Below are 10,960 nucleotides of genomic sequence, written 5' to 3' on the forward strand. Positions count from 1 at the left end.
TTAAGCAAAAGGGTGCAGTTTAACATAAGCTAGTTCTGCCTTAATTATCATGATACCCTAGGGATCATATTTTCTGTTCACTTTTTGTGAATTTAAAAAACATTGGTGAACCATTGGAATTGGATTTCTGTATTGTTTTTGAAAGAAGGAAGACATGTCAAATGTGGAGTCCTGTATTCTGTAAGGGCTTTACAGGAAATGGATTGTGAGAAATCATTTTTCTCATTACTATTTCATTTGTCCCTTTAAAGATTATTCAGATTTTAAGGATACTATTTTGACCAATCTGATAACATGAAGACTTTATATTAGTATCTGGCAATGCATCTTGATTGGGGCATTGACATAACAGTAAATAAAAGATCTCATTAACTGTTCTTTAGGGGTAATAGGAATGAGCATATAAATTATGCTTTGTTTCATGCTCCTCGGGTACCGTATATACTCAAAAATATAGGTCGACTTCATGTATAAGTTGAGGGTACATTTTGGGGCTAAAATTATAGATTTTTCTATGAGTTGTGGATAAGTCGAGGGCAAAACTTAGGGGCATATAGCAAAGGATCTAAAGGACGAAGCAAAGCAAAACATTGTCAAAGAACTTGCAAAATTCCAGCAAACAACTCTTTGTGCTTACTCTTAAGGCTAGATGGATGAGAGGATAAAGGGGATTGGTACTTCCAGCTTTTCACCAGGGGATGGTTCCTTCTTATATATAAGAGTTAGGAGACAGTACTTACCCATGGATAAGTCGACTCAGGTTTTTTGGGTCAATTTTTTGACCTAAATTTCTAGACTTATACATGAGTATATACAGTATATTAAACATAAGCAGGTAATGATAATGGTTTGCAGTATAATCCTTGCTTGGCCATTCTAGTGCTTATCCAATTCACAATGACCATAACAGATTGGAGAGATGAGCCAAAACTAACAAAATGAATTTCAGCAGGGAGAAATGAGAAGTCCTACATTGAGGAAGAAAAATGAAATGAAATGAATGATGGCTGTCACTTGGCTTGACAACAGTACATGTAAAAGAGATCTAGGAGTCTTAGTAGTAGTTAACAGTGTGATGCAGTAGCTTTAAAAGACCATCCGATTCTAGGCTGCATTTATAGGCATATAGTGTCTAGATCCGGGGAGGTAATAGTACCACTCTATTCTGCTTTGGTCAGACCGCACCTGGAATACTGTGTCCAGTTGTGGGCACCATAGGTCATAAAAGGACATTAATAAGCTGGAGTGTGAACAAAATGTTGAAAGGTCTGGAAACCATGTCCTATGAGGAGCAATTTAGGGAGCTGGGTATGTTTAGCCTAGAGAAGAGAAAGTTAAGTGGTAACATGATAGCCATGTTTAAATATTTGAAAAGACATCATATTGAAGAAGCAAGCTTGTTTTTTGCTGTTCCAGAGACTAGGATACAGAGCAATGGATTCAAACTCCAGGAAAAGAGATTCCACCTACACATTCGGAAGAACTTTCTGATTTTAAGAGCTGTTCAACCGTGGAATACTCTGCCTTGGAGTGTGATGAAGTCTCCTTTTGAGGTTTTTTAAACAGGCTGGATGGCTATCTGTTGGGAGTGCTTTGTGTATTCTTGCATGGCAGGGAGATGATTGCTCTTCCAATTCTATGACAAAGAGAGAGTCTTGAGAATTGCTTTTGTTTTTCAAATAAGTTTGTAAATGGCAAAGGGATGTCAGCATGCCCCCTACAACTTCAATGACTGGACATTGGGAAATATGAATAGAATGTCCATCATATAGTAGAGAGTGGGATTTTGGTACCCTTGATAGTGTTTTGCTCCATGAGTAATTGAACTAGAATAAATTATTGAAAATAAGAAGAGTATGTAAACAGATTTAATTTAAGTAGTTAGCAAAAGTTAATTTCATATATAATTTTGATTTTTTTTTTTTTTTTTTTTTGTGAAGAGTATACACAGTCTTTCACTTAAAGCCAGTCATAATTTTGTTTGTGGCAGCTGAAATTACAAAAAAAAATTAAAATAAAAGGAGAAGAAAATGCCTTACTCAAGTTTTCTAACTTAATTTTCTTTATTTTTGGCAAGAAAGCACTTCAGATTGACTTCTGGTATATTTGGTCTCATAACTTAGCAAGTTGCTGTTGCCAGGAACCCGCCAGAAATATCTTTATCTTCACTTTTCTAAACCTGTTAAGTGGATATATCTTATGATCCTAAGTTGTTAGTAAAAACCACATAGGTTTACAATGTGAATTCAGATCAAAGAGGATAAGGATAAGCAGGCTAGGGTTATACAGTCATCTCTTCAGGTTGTATCTTGCATAATTTGCTGTGTTTGTCCATTTCCATTGCCTTGCACACTTGAGATAAAAAAAATGTAGTGTCTATTTCCAGACAACTCTAAATAATATTGTTGCAAACTCAAGCTTGTTTAGAGGCTAATAAAATCCCATCTGCTCCTTGTCACACTGGTTAGTTTTAAAACAATTAACAAATGTGACTTCAAAGGGTACAGCAGTTGGACCCCAGGCTGAAGTTAAATTGTGTTAGATATTATTAGTTCAAGGGTTAGAATTGTGTACCCAGTATATGTTGTTAAATAGCAGTTCCTACTGTTCCTTACCATTGCTGTGCTCGCTACATTTATGCATTCTGGAGGTCTCCACACTTCCCATCCCTGTTCAAGTCATAACTAAATTTTAGTTTGTGGCAATGCTACCTAGCATTGTGTCTCACAGGACCTAGAGGATCACATGCTCCTTATCCCTACTTTATGGACAAATTCTTATTTATTGCAGTTGGAGTATATAGTTTTCTTATGTATGACCTGTAGTTTAATACAAACAAAAACCCACCAAACAATGATACCTTTATTGGCCAACTGAAATGCACAATATACTTGTTGCAAGCTTTTGAAGCTCCACTGTCTTCTTCATCAGGCAAGATGTTACATAGCAAACAGGAGAAAAATTAGAGATGTTAGTAAGATGCCTGCATTTTGTTTCTTCTGTCCTTAGTTAAAATGGTACGGGGAGGGTATCTTTAGCAGCCTGGCCCCTCCTCCTCTGGCCATGGGGCAATTGGGCAAAGTCCAAGAAATTTAAAGTCCATTTCCATATCAACAAGGACTCATCTTTTAAAGAGGAGTCCTTGTTGATATGGAAATGGACTTTAAGTTTGGTATGTAACATCTTGCCTGATGAAGAAGCCAGAGGAACTTCGAAAGCTTGCAACAAGTATATTGTGCATTTCAGTTGGCCAATAAAGGTATCACTGTTCGGTGGATTTTTGTATGAATTTACTAAATGGAAAACACAGCTACCCCCTGCATGTTTTCTGTAGTTTAATAGTGATTTTACGATACATTGAATATGTTCCATTAGTAATATGCTGAATTTCTCTCATTTCCTATTGTTAGTACTAGGAATTTGTTGAGCTGAGTATCATCCCATTTTGAACTCAAGTACAGTATGAAGTTGGGAATATTCTGCTTTGCCAGGGTGAACACTCGAGGGCAGGAGTGGGAGCTCATATGTGATCAACTTACTTCTACAAAAGGTCTAGGGTGGTAGAGGATGGGAAATAAGAAGTATATTATGGGGCAAAGCATTTTCTTATCTGCTTCACGCCATAATCTTCCATGTATTTCCACCAGATCCAGGCTTATAACACTCTAAGCTTGTTGAATTTCTGGTTTGGGAAACCATATGGCAATGAGGGAGTAGAATTGGTCAACTTGAATTGTGGTGGGAAGTGAAAGATGCCAAAGAGAGGGAAGAGAAGCTGTTTGAGGGGCTGAGACCAGAGCAGTGATTTCTGTACTGCTTATCTGAGGATACTTAAGGAGTTGATGTTGCCAGTGACACTCTGATTTTTGTTATTCTGCTTCTGCTGCCTAATTTAGAACCAGTGGTGAGGAAAATAAGCAACCATAACTTTATGGCTAAAGCTACTGATGTCTTCCTTATTACACTAGGATCATAGAATCATAGAGTTGGAAGAATCATAGAATCATAGAGTTGGAAGAGACCGCAAGGGCCATCCAGTCCAACCCCCTGCCTTGCAGGAAATCCAGATCAAAGCATCCCCGACAGATGGCCATCCAGCCTCCGTTTGAAGACCTCCAAGGAGGGAGACTCCACTATACTCCGAGGGAGTTTGTTCCACTGTCAAACAGCCCTTACTGTCAGGAAATTCCTCCTAATGTTGAGGTGGAATCTCTTTTCCTGCAGCTTGCATCCATTGCTCCGGGTCCTAGTCTCTGGAGCAGCAGAAAACAAGCTTGTTCCCTCCTCAATATGACATCCCTTCAAATATTTAAACAGAGCTATCATATCACCCCTTAACCTTCTTTTCTTCAGGCTAAACATCCCCAGCTCCCTGAGTTGTTCCTCGTAGGGCATGGTTTCCAGACCTTTCACCATTTTAGTCACCCTCCTTTGGACACGCTCCAGTTTCTCAATGTCCTTTTTGAATTGTGGCGCCCAGAACTGGACACAATATTCCAGGTGGGGCCTGACCAGAGCAGAATATAGTGGCACTATTACTTCCCTTGATCTAGACACTATACTTCTATTGATGCAACCTAAAATCACATTGGCCTTGTTAGCTGCCGCATCGCACTGTTGACTGATGTTCAACTTGTGGTCTACTTGGACGCCTAGATCCCTTTCACATGCTGTCTCCTTAAGCCAGGTGTCCCCCATCTGTGCATTTCATTTTTTCGCCCTAAGTGCAGTACCTTACATTTCTCCCTGTTGAAGTTCATCCTGTTAGCTGTGGCCCAGCTTTCTAGTCTATTCAGGTCATTTTGAATTTTGATCCTGTCCTCTGGAGTATTAGCTATTCCTCCTAATTTGGTGTCATCTGCAAATTTGATAAGTATTCCCCCAATTTTTTCCTCCAAGTCATTGATAAAGATGTTGAACAGTACTGGGCCCAGGACCACAAGGACCATCCAGTCCAAACCCCCTGCCATACAGGAACTCTAAATCAAAGCATACCCGACAGGATCCCATCCTTTAGACTGATATGAAATTTGATCCTCTGGTTCCAGAAGATTTTAAGGGGTAGGAAATCTCAAAATCCTGGAGGAATATCTGTCTTTTCTCATTGCTTAGAATATAAGGTTGGCAAAGATTTTTTTAGCAGAGTCTTTCATTGGCATCCTTGACCACCAGTTAACCTATGCAGATATGTCTGGGTTATGGATGTCCTGGATGAATGGGAAGGGAAGCTAGGGTACAAATGTTGGATTGAGGATAAAATACTGTTGAAATAAAGGGACTACAGAGACCTTTAGTGTTGTTTGCTGTAAAGTGCCATCTGGTCAAAGGTGCAATTAGTGAATAGCCTAGTGTATCTGAACTTTGCCCACCCAGGAAATGAGCCATTCTACATTCATTGTGATATTGTGCAGAAGAAAAATGTTTCATTCAGCTTGGGTAGGGGACTGCTATTTTAAATTCAGAATTGGAGTTCACACTATTAGAAATTTACTCATGCTTTATGTCCCTGAAGATATGTGGAAAATCTCTTGCTGTCTGAACTCATGCCTTTTCAGGCTGACAAAACTGTTGAGAAACTGGTCCTTTGACATACTAACTTTCAGCCAGGGAGATCTGTGATGATGCACTTTATATGCTTAGGGCTTTTCCTGTACAATGTTCAGGTTCATTTCTTCTACCACTTTGTTCACTGAGTAACAGAAAAATAATTATATATCTATGTAATGTCAGCAAGCTCTATTTTTCTTTTTTAACCAGGCCAGATAGTTCAATCGTAATGTCCACACTTGTTGAGGAGAACTGTATGTTGTTGAGAAACAACAGAAGCCCAAAATAAATATAGAAAGTATCAAATACCATGTAATGTAAGTTGAAATATGATGAGTTGGGGTAAATTGTGAGATAAGATGTATGTATGTAACACCAGACTATTCAGGAAGTGAACAGTAAAACAGTAGGTGAGAACAAAAAGTATAAAAGTAATGTATATTAGGACTACTTACTTCATTCTTTTGTCTGAATGTGAGTACAGTACCTGGCATAAAAATAGGAGAAGTCAGTGAACAGTTCATTGTGCCAAAGAAGGGAAATCCAGTGTTAGGAAAGAGGTTAAAAATAAAATAGTAGGTATTATGATATTGCTGTATAAATCTTTGGTGGGGATAGTTTTAGAATACTGTGTACAGTTCAAGTAATCCAATTTCAAAGATGGCATGAGTTAGTTTGAGGCTGTGAAAAACTGCTTAAATTAGTGGCGATAACATCTGGTGGGAAAAAGTTCCTGCTTTATCTAGGCATTGTGTGAGGAAGAAAATACTTCTTATGTCTGTCTTGAATGAACTTCCATTCAACTTCATTGGGAGGTACCATTTTTTTAGTATCAAGAGATGAAGAAAACAAGCCCAGTTTTACACTATATTACTGTAATATTTCAAAAATATGCTCGCTGCCTTTAATCATCTCTGTAAATTAAGGCAGAAGTTTGCAACTTTGGTTGATATGAACTCTAGGCCCACACAGCCCCACCACAAATAATGTTTGTGTATATGTATGTACATGTTTTCAGAACTGGAAGTGGCTGGAAGTTCACATGTGGTTTGGGGAAAACATGGAAATAGAACCCTTTCACTAAAACAGTTGGGTAATTGCCAGGGATTGTGGGCCCAAAACATGGTAGAATTGCTTCATACACCCCATTCCCTTCCTGCCAAAAAAGAGAGTAAAACTTCTGGTTGATTTCCTTTTGCAAAAAAGGCCCCATTGGGGGCTAAAATGGCCCTGGAGAAGGAAGGGTACATAGCAAAATTGCCACCCATGCCCCTTGGGGTTAAAGGGGCTTAGGGGCCTCCAAAATGGTCTGGGGACAGATGCTATTCATGGACTATGCTTCTCTCACTCCTGCCCTAAAGCAAGAGTCTGCTTTAGAGGAGAACTGCTGTTCTTGCCTGCTTCTAGGAGCAAGAATTCTTGTTTTCAACAAACCCCATTTTCACAGCAAGTCTGCAGAGTGCGTAACAACCTATACATTGCTTGTCTTCCCTTCTGTTGTGTCCCTACCACAAATACCTATCCTTTTACAGAAGTGGCATTAGTTCATCCATCCTCTTAAGTTGACCTCTTGCTATATACATTTTCCACTTTTATATTATCCTTTTTAGATACGTTAACTAGAACATTGGCTGTTATCCTTGAGTAGACCCATTCAGTCAGTTGTTGAATGGTGAAAGCCTGTAGATAAACCTATTGGATTTAATGGGACTATTCTAGTCAGGATTAAAAGAGGATTTAGGCAACTGTATTCAAAAGGTATTTGTAGCATATCTGTATATCAACAATAAACCCTGCAGTTTTATTTGAATCATTATCTCATAGTTCCTTACTCTTCCCTGTTCCCCAGTGCTGTAGTGCATTGACCTACAGCATAGAAAAAAGGACAGAATTAGGAATTATTATTATTATCATCATCATCATCATCATCATCATCATTATCCTAAGAAGTTTCTTGGAGCTAATTTAGATCCTCTTTATTTTATATGTAAAACTACAGTGTATTGTCATTGTTGGCACATAAACCAAAACAAGCATTGTAAGTGGGGGGGGGGGGGAACCTATGACTTGGCATTATTTTATTAAAATTAAAAAAACTATGCAAATTGTTAATCTTTCAAGATATTCAGAACTCTTGTTATGAATTCCTTTTTTTAACATCATTGTTGGGGTCTGCTGTAGACCCCCAGGCTTGACTGAAGGTTTGGAAGATGCCTTCTTAAAATGAATGACCATCCTAAAACAACTGACATTCAAAATGGAGAGATACAGAGACTACAACCATCCTGATATTTGTTGGAAATCCAAATTCCAAAAACAAAAAAAAAAGTCCAGCAAATTTTTCACCAGCCTGGCAGATAATGTCATTGTGCAGAAGCTGGAAGAGGCAAGCAGGGGATCAGCTATTTTGGATTTGATCCTAGCCAATAAAGCAGAAGTGATCAATGGGGTGAAAATACTGGAATCCTTAGGTGGGAGTGACCTTGTCTTCATGGTATTTGTAACAGAGAGGAAAGGGGAAGCCCAAAATAGAATTGCACTCTGAACTGCAAGAAAGCTGATTTCAGGAGACTTAAAGAAATAATGGGTAAAATCCTAAGGTCAGAAATGTTCAAAGGGAAGGGATGTCATGATGCCTGGGAGCTTCTTAAAGATGAGAGGATGAAGGAACCATTGTAAACAAGTGCAATCAGAAAGAAAAGTGGTAGCTGTCCGAAACTATGTTGAATGTACAAAGAATTTTCAGATGAGTTGAAATGTAAAAGGCATATGTATAGGAAATGGAAGAAGGTGGAAATGACAAAAGAGGAATGCAGACAAATAGACGGTAGCTGTAGTGGGAAGTTAGGAAAGGTTTATTCAATCATATAATAGACTTCTTCCATAAATGCAACTCAAGGTGCCTACATTAGAAGTAATGCAAATACATAAAATGAGCAGAAGAATTAAAAACATATTTAAAAACATTAGAAATTTAGATGTTCTTACATTTCTAGATGTAACATGGAACCAGAAAAGAAAACTAGAACACAATATAAATGACAATACTAATTGTCATGTTGGTTCCATGTTTCATCTAGAAATGTAAGAACAACTAAACTTGTAACATCTGATTCCCCAATACACACACACACACACACACCAGTTAAATGGATGTTTATTCAGCCTTAACTGAAACACACAGGCCTCTTAAATTAAGCAAAAATTAAGAGAAACAGCAGTTCTTATATTAGCAAACGAGATTAATTTTGAGTGGTGACCAGGTAAAAGTCAGTAGAAGCCAGTCTGTTAATAATTTTGCTTAATATTTGCAATTTGAAGGTGAGTTTTGTTCTTTGAGGATTATCTTCCCAATTCCAGTCTAGAGCACCATCCAAAGTTAATCTCCAGTTTTGGTAATACAATTTTTCTTCCTTGCATTCTCTGCTTACTGAAGAACCTGGATTTAGATAAGAACTCAGTTTTATATTTTCACATTGAGGGAATCAGCCATAATTAATTACAGTTGGCTCTTGGTATCTGTGGACTTGCCATCTGTGGATTCAAACATCTGTGGATGGCAAGATCACATTGTCCCCAGTGGCAACTTGTGCACATGGCTGTGCTGCCACTGGGGACAACGGGAGCTGTCCCTAATGGCAGTGTGGCCATGTGCATCTTCTGCTATTGAGGACAATGGAACATGAGCATCTGCGGATTTTGGTATCCGCGAGGGAGGGTCCGGAATGGATCCCCTGAAGATACCGAGGGCCAACTGTAATTAATTATATTTATTAAAATATTTATATCACAACCTGTATAATATACACTCAGAGTAGTGTAAAGTAAAATCAATACTAATTTAACTGCAGCTGGCAAGTGGTTAACATTTAATCTTGGAGAGACTTAAACAGATCCCAGTAAATGGAACTGGACTAGGAAAAAATAATGCTAGGTAGTGTTTTTCTTTTCTGGCTATATTGAATACTGTATATTCTATTATTTTATTATTCAAAATATTTAAATCTTGCCTTTCTGTCGTTCTTGGACAAACTTCAAGATGACTTGGTAAGTGAGCATGAATAATTGAGACTATTTAAAAGGCAATAATAATTTACAAAGGATTGGTGAGAAGGGGACCTCATAGTGGAAAATGTCCACTTTCCATATCTTAGATGTGGCTGCTGCTGTGTCAACTGTTGCTCTTTGAAATTTTCTGTGGAGTGAAAATATCTCTACCCATTCCCAGTCCTTACGCAGCTATTTCTCCTGATGAAGCAGATCTGGGTTTTGCTAAAGTAAAGTAGATTTTGCACGCATAGCGATTGCTGTGTGTTACTTACATTATGTCAAAAATGCATGACTGCCTGAGACATGATCATAAAGTATCTGGATTTCAGTACTGAGAAGTAATCTGCTGAACATCTGATAAAACAGCATGAGAGTGCAATTTCAGAAGGAGACGCATTTGGGAAAAATGAAACAGGAAAAAGATTGCACTTTACACCAGTTTTGAGCATGTTGTACTTCTCATGAAATGTAGATTCCCACACCCTACTCAATGGGACATGTTGTACAGGGTACGGAGGGAAGGGTGATCAGTTATTAGCAAGAGATCATATGAAAAACAGCTGGTATGGATTTATTCCCCCTTCTCAACCCATGCTAGTGTGGATAGAGAACTGGTGAGTCCATGGATTCATGGGCTATGCACAGTACTGACAACAGCATAAATAACAAATCCACCTCCTAATGTAAGGATTCTCTGAATTACTTAACAAATGCTTCTCAGTGGGTTTGTATTCCCTAAAACCTCTGTGTAGGTTCAAAGATATAGCTGTGTTAGCTTGTAGAATCATAGAGAGATCTTGTAGCACCTTTGAGACTAACTGCAAGAAAAAAAATTGGCAGCATGACCTTTTGTAGACTTCAGTATATTTCCTCAGATGCATGTGTTTGTACATAAACACAAAAGATAAAGACTACAAACAAAACATTTCTTGCATTACTGTTACTGAGAGTTTCAATGGATGATTTTATATTAATGGTCTACTTTCCAGATGAACTTGGTCATAATGGTTGTTCTTTGTGTTGCCTTGCTCACATTGAAAATTTGGGATCAACATGTGTCTCTAGAGGAACATTTGCCAACCTGGAACCCTCCTGACATGTTGGACTTCAACCCTCATCCCCAGTCACTATTTGTCACAATGAAAAATGCCCAAATGACATGTTCTACAATGGAAAGTATCAGGATATTAAATGTGCATAAAGATAAAATTTTGAAAGTTGGGCCACTATGAATTGTACCTTTTGTTTCTGCTCTTAGGGGGTAATGTGATGAGAGCCAAGTGTGTTCTGTTCAAATTCTCAAAAGGGACGAGGGAAGATTTTCGATGGAATTTCTTTCATCCTCAGTAATGTGCTGCTTAGT

General features: G+C 38.2%; 1 protein-coding gene across 1 annotated transcript in view; it reads left to right on the forward strand.

Annotated features, from left to right (window-relative positions):
• Positions 1–10,960, forward strand: part of RBM15 (RNA binding motif protein 15) — a 29,600-nt gene that overhangs the window by 11,298 nt on the left and 7,342 nt on the right.

Source organism: Sceloporus occidentalis, unplaced genomic scaffold, assembly GCF_023333645.1.
Source record: "Sceloporus occidentalis isolate IW3139 unplaced genomic scaffold, rSceOcc1.0.p SCAF_3, whole genome shotgun sequence".
In the NCBI taxonomy this organism is placed as follows: Eukaryota; Metazoa; Chordata; class Lepidosauria; order Squamata; family Phrynosomatidae; genus Sceloporus; species Sceloporus occidentalis.